The sequence below is a fragment of the Amblyraja radiata genome, chromosome 32, assembly GCF_010909765.2.
Source record: "Amblyraja radiata isolate CabotCenter1 chromosome 32, sAmbRad1.1.pri, whole genome shotgun sequence".
NCBI classification, from domain to species: domain Eukaryota; kingdom Metazoa; phylum Chordata; class Chondrichthyes; order Rajiformes; family Rajidae; genus Amblyraja; species Amblyraja radiata.
This window is the reverse complement of record NC_045987.1, coordinates 15759970-15769769: the sequence shown is the minus strand read 5'-3', so window position 1 is coordinate 15769769 and position 9800 is coordinate 15759970. Positions and strand designations below refer to the sequence as shown.

The following is a 9800-nucleotide window of genomic DNA, read 5'->3' as shown; positions in this document are numbered from 1 at the left end:
ATCATCTAAAACATCGATTGTGTGCCATTATTTGCTCGTCGGCCCACAATGTCTGTGCTGAATATGATGCCAAGACCGTTTCTTATCTACCTACACATAATCCATATCCCTCCAATCCCTGCATATCCATATGCCTGTCCAAAAGTATCTTAAATGCCACTATCGTATCTGCCTCAGTTGCTGCCTGACCTGCTGAGTTTTTCCAGCAGTTTTAATTCTTCTTACTAGAGTAGTTCTCATTGTTCATCTCATTGCAGGACCTCATTCTGTTTCACCAATAGCCATTGAAGCAACGTATGTTATTCAAAGGCAACTAAATGAGAGTAGAGCACAAACGTATTCACAAAAAAATGTAGGTACTGCCCGCTATGATCCTTGATTCTATTTATTATGTGATAAATTGTAAACAATTTCTCCTTATGAGGACGTTTTGGAGCAGTTGGAAACATTTATCTTCTTGACATACTGTAATCAATTCTGTTTGGTTAATAACCATTGCAGCATGAACTACTCCATCTTATTTAAAGTAATTTAAAGGAGGGAATTGTAAAACTTACTGGCTTTGTATGAAAAAACATCCATCAATTGCATCCAATGGTTGTACCCCTAGATAGACACAAAGTGCTGGAGTAACTCCGCGGGTCAGGCAACATCTCTGGAAAAAAAGGATGGGTGACATTTTAGGTCAGGACCCTTCTTCACCCCTAGTTGGAAACTACTTCTCTTTATGAGAGAATAATTTGGGAATTGTTTAAATGGTTTATATCTTTGGAGGACACAACATTGATCAATGAATAAACACATAAGTGTGAAATACACTATCACATTAAAAGATAACTAACAGGATATGAAGCACCCAATGCAAAGATCATTCACATCGTAGAAATTAATTTCAACAACAGGGGTGTCAAATTCACTTGGACTATCTCTGACACCTCTCTCCTCTTTCTGGATTGCTTTGTCTCCATCACAGGAGATAGATTATTGACTATAAACCCATTGTCTCCTGCATTTATCTGGACTACATCTCCTCCCACTTGGCCTCTTGCAAAGGCACCTACTCTCAATTTCCACATCTCTATTGCATCTGCTCTCAAGATAGACTTTCCACTACAGGACATCCGAGATGTCCTCTTTGGTATGGACGAGTTGGGCCAAGGGTCCTGTTCCTGTGCTGCATTGCCCTAGGACTCTAATGTAATTCAATTGAGATTCCACTGAAGCCAGAAAGCTTAGAGCAGGGAAAGGGCTATAAATGTTTGTAGATTTTCAGATGTGTTGAGATTTACAGGAGGAATGGTATCATGCGAGACATTGTTAATAGCATTGTCAAAGTTTATGCATAGCATGTCTACTGTCTTGCCTTCATCAATTTTCCTGGTAACCTCCTCTGTTTTCTCAGGCAGCATTTCCCCCATAAAAAAAAACATTGTTGATTTCCCCTAATAAGGCCCTGCATTTCCCAATGATCATAAATATTATCCCTAAAAATATTTCCCCATAGTTTCCTTACTCCTGATGCAAGACTCACTGGCCTGTGGTTTCCTGTCTTATCCCTACTGCCTTCTTGAATATGGGAACAACATTAGCTACCCTCCAGTCTTCCACCCTCACCTGCGGTTAAAGATGATGCAAATATCTGTCAGAGCGCCACCAAACTATTCCTGTTTTCTATAACACCTCGGAATAAATTTCATTTGCTACGGAGGATTTTCCAACCTTGATGTGTGTCACTATCTCTAAGACTTCTTCTTTCCTGATAGACACGTGTCCAGACTGTTAACACACACCTCCCTGAACTTTCTGTCCTCCCCTGCTTCCAAAATATTCATAAAAAGGTTGGGAATTCTCTAATCAGGGCCATTTCATGCTCCATTCAGCTCTCTGGTGTCATCCAGAGCCAAGATCATGGCTGTAGTAGAGGGAAAGAGCAAGAGTCAGAGGTCAACAGCATCATGGGACTTGATAGAGAGGAGATAGACAGTTCTTACTGTGGCTGTAGACCTAAATCCAGGATGATGTGTTGCCTCTCTAGTGCCATGGTCAAGGATGGTCACAAACAGTTTAAGGGCATTCTAAACGGGGGTCGGTAAACAGCCAAAGGTTATCCCTTATCCCTACAGCCAAAGGTTATGGGTGACATTAGCAGACGGCACAATGGTGCTGCTGCTTTACAACGTCAGAGACCCGGGTTCAATCCTGACTACGGGTGTTGTCTGTACGGAGTTTGTACGTTCTCCCTCTAACCGCGTGAATTTTCTCCGGGTGCTCCAGTTTTCTCCCACACTCCAAAGATTGTTTGTAGGTTAATTGGCTTCGTTAAAAAAAATTGTAAATTGGCCCGAGTGTGAAGGATAGTGTTAGTGTATGGGGTGATCATTGGTCGGTACGAACTTGGTGGGCCGAAGTGCATGTTTCCACGCTGTATCTCTAAAGTCTAAAGTAAAGTTAGTACTAACAACAAACATGAAAGGAGGAATAAGGTCCTGCAACATGCATTGAGGGAGCTATGTATTAAATTAAAGAGCAGAATCTCTGAAGTTGTAATCTCTGGCTTTCTTCTGATGCCACCTGCTCAGAACAGTGTATGTGGGAAGGCTTCCGGGTTCCACAGCTACAGTAGGAACTGTCTATCCTCTCTCTATCCAGTCTCCGGGCACTGTTGACTCCAGACTCTTGCTCCTCCCCTCTAGTGCAGCCATGATCTTGGCTATGAAAAGGTTTAAAACCCAGAAGGGTTTAATGGGTTTGGCAAGGGACTGGACCAAAGAATTGGTTCTTCAATTGCTGTGGGGATTTTCAGTGAAATACAAAAGAAAACTAAGTCCCGTAGGCAGGTCAGACATTGGAAGACCTGAAGATGAAGTTGCATCTATTTCAATGCAAGGAGACTGACTGGTATGGCAGATGAACTCAGAGCATTGATCATTGCACGAGAACATGATAATGGTACTGTCTCTGAGGTATGATTGAAGAAAGGGCACCTAATGATTCCCGGTCACAACAGGGGAAGATATAAAAGAGGAAGTAACTTTGCAGCGTTGATTAAGAATTCCATTATTGCTGTAATGAGGAAGTATATCCTTAAAAGATCATCACATGAGGCCATATGGGCAGAACTCAGAAACAAAAGGGGGCCAATAATTTTCCTGGCCGTCTAGTAGATTATATAAAATCAGTGGTGGTGTTGATAGTGTAAAGGATAATGCGAGGCCATGGAATGATATTGATCATTGGTAGGATGGGCAGAGTGGTGGCAGATGGAATTTAACCTGATAAATGAAAGATGATTCACTTTAAGTGGACTAAACACGGTAAGCCACACATAATGAATGGTAGAGTCTTTGGTAATATTGAAGAACTGAGAGACCTTGATGTCCATGCCTAAGGATTCCTGAAGGTGGCAGTGCAGATTGATAAGGTGCTGAAGAAGCCATATGGGCTATTTGTCTTCATTAGCCAGGGCACAGCCAGGATAGGGAGGGAGCGGGGAAGGGGAGGGTGCATGAGTGTGGGGGGAGGGGATGAGGGGAGGAGAGGTTAAAAAGAACAGAGGGAGGGGCGAGAGGGGAAGGAAGAGGTAAAAAGGGGACAGAGAAGGAGAGAGGGAAAGGAAAGTGGAGAAGGGGTGGAGGGAGATGGGATATGGAGAAGGGGTAGAGAGAGATGAATGGTGAGGTTGGAAGGGGGAAGAGGGGAAGAATAACATGGAGGAGATGTTTGTGGGTGTTATTGGGAGGATATTCAGGGGAGAAGGAGGAGTGTGGGGTTGGAACAGAGCGGGAATCAGGAGAGTGGGGAATTGAATGGATGGAGAGCAGAGCAAGACTGGTGAGGTGAAAAGAGCAAATGCATGTTGGAAGGGAAAATCAAGATTTTTGCTGAAATTTAATGTGGTAATTTAAAGGGGAGAGGGGAAATGGGGAGGTGGGAGAGTGGGCTGGAATGAATGGGAGTGGAAGAGAGGTATCTCGATGGATGGTTGAAGGGGAGTTATAGCTGTGAACAGGCAGAGGGAAGTTGGGGGTGGAGTGGGACTGGAGAGAGGGCATGGGCGAAGTTTGGAGTGTCTTGAGCAGAAGACAGTGAAATGCAGAGGGGGAAGTGGGAAGGGCCATGGAAGAGAGAGTGTCGGGAGGACGAGGAAGAGAGGTTAGGGCATTACTTGACCATGATATTGTTGCTATCAATGAGATATGGTTGAAGGGCAGGACTGGCACCTAAAGATTCCTGGTCATGACAGGGGAAAGATATAAAAGAGGAAATAGCTTTGCAGAGTTAATTAAGAAATCCAGAGGTTAAGGAAGGGGGTGACTAGAAGGTGAGGTGTGAGAAGAAGGAGAGGTGACGGGGAATGGAGGGAGTGGAAGGGTGGGAATGGCAGTGGAGAAACGTGGGGAGGGGAGGAGAATAATAGGTGTACGATGAAGAGGAGATTATAAAGTGATGTGTGAGGCAGAGAGAGGGGTAGCAGTGGTGGGAGGAGGGGCAAATATGGAGTGGGGGAGCCAGGGGCGGAGAGGAGGTGGTGATGTGGGTTAGATGAGGGGTGGGAGGTGGAAGAAAGACAGCAGTGTCAGGGGTGGGAGAGGACGATACAGTGAAGGTATGGTAGGATTGTCTGATGAAAGGCAGAGGAGAGCAGTTAGATGGTGGGGAGAATGGGACAAGAGGGAAGTTTAGGGGAGGAGCAAACGTAAGTCAGATGGAATGATGAGGGGGATGAGGAGGAAACAGACGGGGTAAGGGGGAGGGAGAGTTTGGAGGATGTAAAGTGAGGATGAGGGCGCAATATGGAGAGGGGTTGAGAAGGGAACCCCGTCTCAATGGAAGGAAGGGAATATGGAGGGAAGGGAATGTGGAGGGAAGGGAATATGGAGGGAAGGGGATGATGAGGAGGGGGTGATCAGGAGGGATGATGAGATGGGGTGATGAGGGGGGCTGGTGTGAGGGTGAGGAAGGAAGATGAGGAGGGTGTGAGGGGGAGATGAGAAGGGGGACTGAGGGAAATGAAGTGAGGGAGAGGAGCTGGTGAGGAGGAGGAGATGAGGGAGAGATGAAATGGGGAAAGAGGAAAATTAGGAGTGGGTAAGGAGGGAAGTTGGGGGATTTAAGGGGTGGGGATTGAGGAGAATACTGTGATGAGGGAATGTGCATTGTGAAGAGGAGCAAATGGAGTGATTTAGAAAGGAGGGATGAAGGGGCACAAGGAGGAAGAGGAGGTATTGGAAGTTAGGAGAATCAAGGGAAAGGGTTGAAAGGGAGATGAGGAGGGTGAGGGGATGTGGAGTGGCTGGAGGACGAGGAAAGGGAAGTGAGGAGGAATGTGGTGGGAGTGGGAATGGGAATGGAGGATCTGAGTAGGAATGGGCAGGGGGTGGGGGATGTAGGGGGGGGGTGAGGTGGAATGGGGAGGAAGAGTGGGGGAGGGGGGGAGATGAGGTGAAACGGGGAAAGATAAGGGAGTGAAGATAGGAGCGAGGGGAATGGGGAGCGGGTGAGGAGGGGGGAGGGGAGAGGGGAGAGGGGAGAGGGGAGAGGGGAGAGGGGAGAGGGGAGAGGGGAGAGGGGAGAGGGGAGAGGGGAGAATCGGGAGTAAGGGAGAGTCCGGGCCTGGAGTGGGGCCGAGGGGGTGGGACCAGCCGCTGGCTCACCGCCCGCCCGCCCGCAGGGGAGGCAGAGCTGCGGCTCGGAGCGGGAGAAGAGAGCGGCGGACTCAGGTACAGCGGGCCGGGCCGGGCCGGGCTCGGTGAGGAGAGGGAGGGGGGGAGGGGAGGGGGTGGCGGTGCTGGGCAACGGCAGCGGCCACTCTGCGGGATCCGGCCTCGGCGCCAGCCAGCGCCCGGCTGTCGGGCCGGGGATAGCGGCTCCTCCGCCGGCTCTTGGCCGGAGCAGCGGCCTGTGCGGGGCCGGACCTGCAGCCTGCCGTGTGGGTGGGTACTGCGGGCCGGTCTCGGCGCTGCTCCGGGGGGCAGGCCCGGCGATGTGTGAGGGGGCAGGAACATCAACATGGCGGGGCGGGGGGGGGGGAGCAGGCCGGACACCGGCCGGTTTTCCCTCAGGGAGAAGCACAAACTGCTGGAGGGTCGGACAGCATCTGCGGAGGGAACGCACAGGCGATGTTCGTGGTCAGGACTCTTCCTCTGGTCCATTTACACCTCCAGTCACCACCAAGAAGGTCTCAGGAACCCACCCCCTCCCCTACCACCACCTCCACCCCCTCCCCTACCACCACCTCCACCCCCTTCCCCTTCCCAGATACTTTCCCCATGCAATCCCAGGAGATGTCACACCTTTCCCAGGTTGTCCTCAACCTCCTTCTGTCCCTCCCTTATCTCCATCCAGCAGACCTTCCAGGTGAGTCAGATGTTCACATTGCATCTCCTCAAACCTGGCCAGTCTGAAGTAAGGTCTGGACCCAACACTTCTCCTTTTCATTCCCTCCACAGGGTGCTGCTGCCTTGAGCTCCTCCAGCAAGTTTATTTTGCTTGAAATTCCAGCATCTGAAGTTCCTTATGTGTCCTCAGAGGGAGAGTGTCTGTTCCCATCTCCTAGCCCAGGGGCACTGGCAGCACCAGGGACCTGTAATGAAAGGTGGAATAGCATGGACAGGAATCTAAGACTGAGCAGGGGTTACAGGGTTCAGGGTTTCCTTTATTGTCATTCAGACCGAAGTCTGAACGAAATTTCGTGCCTGCAGTCATACATACATACAATACAATAAAAAAACAACAATAAACACATATTAACATCCACCACAGTGAGTCCACATAGCACCTCCTCACTGTGATGGAGGCAAAAGTCTTAGGTCTGCAGTCTCTTGAGCAGAGTCATTGGGTACATTTACAAAAGGAAAATCACTGAAACACTGAAAAGGTCAGTGTTGTTCCGGTTGCCCCCAAGATGTGGAGGCTTTGGAGATGTTGCCTAGATTAGAGGATATTACTATAAGGAGAAGTTGGGAAGCTTGGGTTGGTTTCTCTACTGTCTGAGATTGAGGGGAGACCCAATAGACATATATAAAATTATGATTGGCATAGGTTGGGTAGACTGTCCGGATTTTTTTTCCCAGGGTGGAAATATGAAGGACTAGAGGGCACAGCCTTAAAGTGAGAGGGGTAAAGTTTAAAGGAGATGTGTGGAACAAATCTTCAATACAGATAGTGGTGGTTACCTGGAGCATACTGCCAAGGGTGGTGGTGGAGGCAGATATGATAGTGGCATTTACAAAGTTTTTAGAAAGGCACATGGATATGCAGTAATTGGAGAGATATAGATCAATATAGAGCAGAGAATTATTTAGATATGGAGAAATTGTGTTGTAGAAAAAGGTACAACACAGGACTTTGGTCAACGAGGTGGGAGCACACAAAATTGGGGTTAATGGAGTCACAAAAGGACAAGTTACAAGTGCAGCAAGCAATTACGAAGGCAAATGGTATGTCAGCCTTTATTACTGGACTAAAGCTACCTTATTTTAATACACAACTAAAGCTGCCTTATCACACCTGAGTTATTGTATGCTGATTTGATCGTTTAATGTCAAAATGAACATATTAATAGTAAGGGAGGTTTATTTTGTTGGTGGTGGATTGAGTGAATGCTTGTGGACAGGGTATCTATGAAGTGGGCTGCTATGTCCTGCATGGTGTCATGGAATCAGGCCACTTTAGTGTTGTTAAAGCTGCACGCATCCAGGTAAGAGGAGAGTATTCCATCACACTCCCGGCCAGAACCTTGTCGATGGTGGACGGGCCTTGAGGAGTTAGGAGGTGAGTTAATTGCGGCAAGATTCATAGCCTCTGACCTGGTCTTGCGGCCACAATTTTTATATGGCTGCTTCAGTTAAGCTTCTGGTCTTGTGTAATATCTAGAACATTGATAGTGGGGGTAACGGCATTGAAGGTCGGGAGGTGTGTGGGGGGGTGGGGTGGGGGGTTGTGACAGATTTTCTCTTGTTGGATATCAACAGTAATTGCACTTGTTTGGTGCCAATGTTACTTGCCACCCATCAGCCCAGGTCTAAATATTGTCCAGCTCTTGCTGCGTGTCAATGTGGACTGCTTCATTAACGGAGTGGTGCTGAACATTGTGCAATCATCAGCAAGTTTTCATACTTGTGATCTTAGGATTGAAGAAAGGTCATTCATGACTAGGAGACCACCATGTGGTACTCCTGCAGAGATGTCCCGTGGCTGAGATAATTGACCTCCAGCCACCACAACCATCTTCTTTTGTGCTCGGCTTAATTCCAACAGCTGCAAAGGATGCCAAGACTGGTTCCAGGGGTGGTGGAGAGATTGCCTTATGAGGAGAGATAGAGTTGACCAGGCCTGTGGAAGAATACGCTGGCAGGCATGGTGATGGGAGCTGATACGATAATGGCGTTTAAGAGACTTTTAGAACAACACAAGGATATGCATAGAATGGATGGTTATTGATCACATATAGGCAGAGCAGATCACTTTAACTTGACATGTTTGGCACAAGCATTGTGCTGAACTGATCTCTCCTACCCTTTCACTCATGTTGTTTAAATAAAAGACATTTAAGATATTTATATTGGTACATGGAGAGGTAAGATTAAGAGGAATATGTGCCAAACATGGGCAGATGGGACCAGCATAGATGGGGCATCTTGGTCGGCATGGGCAAGTTGGGCCGGAGGGCCTGTTTCCATGCTATATGACTCTTCATCTGTCAATTCAATGACTCTTCTTCGACAGCTTTCTCTCCCCTACTACAATCAGTCTGAAGGGTCTGATCTAAAATGTCATCTATCCACATTCTCCAGAGATGCTGTCTGACCCGCTGTTACCCCAGCACGTTGCATTTTCCCCTCAAATCTTCCCTGCACTCTTTTCAGCGTAATGCCATCTTTCCTATAGCAGGGTGACCAAAACTGAACACAATATTCCAAATGCTGCCTTACCAACATCTTTTATAATTGTAGCATAACACCCCAACCTCTATACTCAGTTCCCCATAACCTTTAACACCCTTACTAATCATGAATCTGTCAGTCCCCACCGTAATAATACCCAATGACTTGGTCTCCACAGTGGTCACTGGCAGCCAAACGCAAAAAGCCCTCTTTATTCCTACTATTTGTCTTCTGCCACTCAGCCAACCTTCTGTTCATGCTAGTACCTTCCCTCTAGTACCATCTTCTTTAGTAGCCTCACGTGCAATATCAAAGGCCTTCTGAAATTCCAGGTAAACAACATCCACTGACTCCTTTGTCCATCCTGCTATTTATTTACTCAAAGAATTCCAACTGATTTGTGAGGCAAGATCTCCACTTCACAATGCTATTTTAAGGCATCCAATACCTCCTCGACTATAATAGACTATCATCTGGACATCACCATTAATCCTAAAGACATCGCTATTAAGACATCACCATCGTTATCTATGATAGTAGCCTGTGGTTGCTATTTCTAAGGTACTGTTGGAGGGACAGTGGATGGGAAGAACAAGGAACATGACGAGACTTTCCACCATTGACTCCAGCTACACCTCGCCCAGCCTCTGGACCTTTCCCAGCCCAGCCATTCCTTTTTCTCCCTTCTCTCGTTTAGCAGAAGGTGTACGAAGCTTGAAAGTGCGCACAACAGACTCAGGAACAGCTTCTTCCCCTCTGTTGTCAGGCTTCTGAACGGTCCTTCCATAAGCTAAAGTATAGTCTGATTCTCCTCTGGCTCATTATGAACATTGGACTTTCTCTGGGGAACTGTTGCGCTATAATGCTGAGAACTATATTGTGCACTCTGTATCTTTCCCTTTGTTCCACCTATTG

The 9800-nt window shown here is 47.5% G+C and overlaps 1 protein-coding gene across 1 annotated transcript in view; it reads left to right on the top strand.

Annotated features, from left to right (window-relative positions):
- Positions 1 to 5604: 5604 nt before the first annotated feature.
- The window catches only part of LOC116990905 (discoidin domain-containing receptor 2-like), a 51539-nt gene continuing 47343 nt past the window's right edge, over positions 5605 to 9800 (top strand). The window contains exon 1 of the mRNA XM_033049039.1: positions 5605 to 5720. The gene's annotated coding sequence lies outside the window, so the exon portion shown is untranslated. The remainder of the gene's footprint in view (positions 5721 to 9800) is intronic.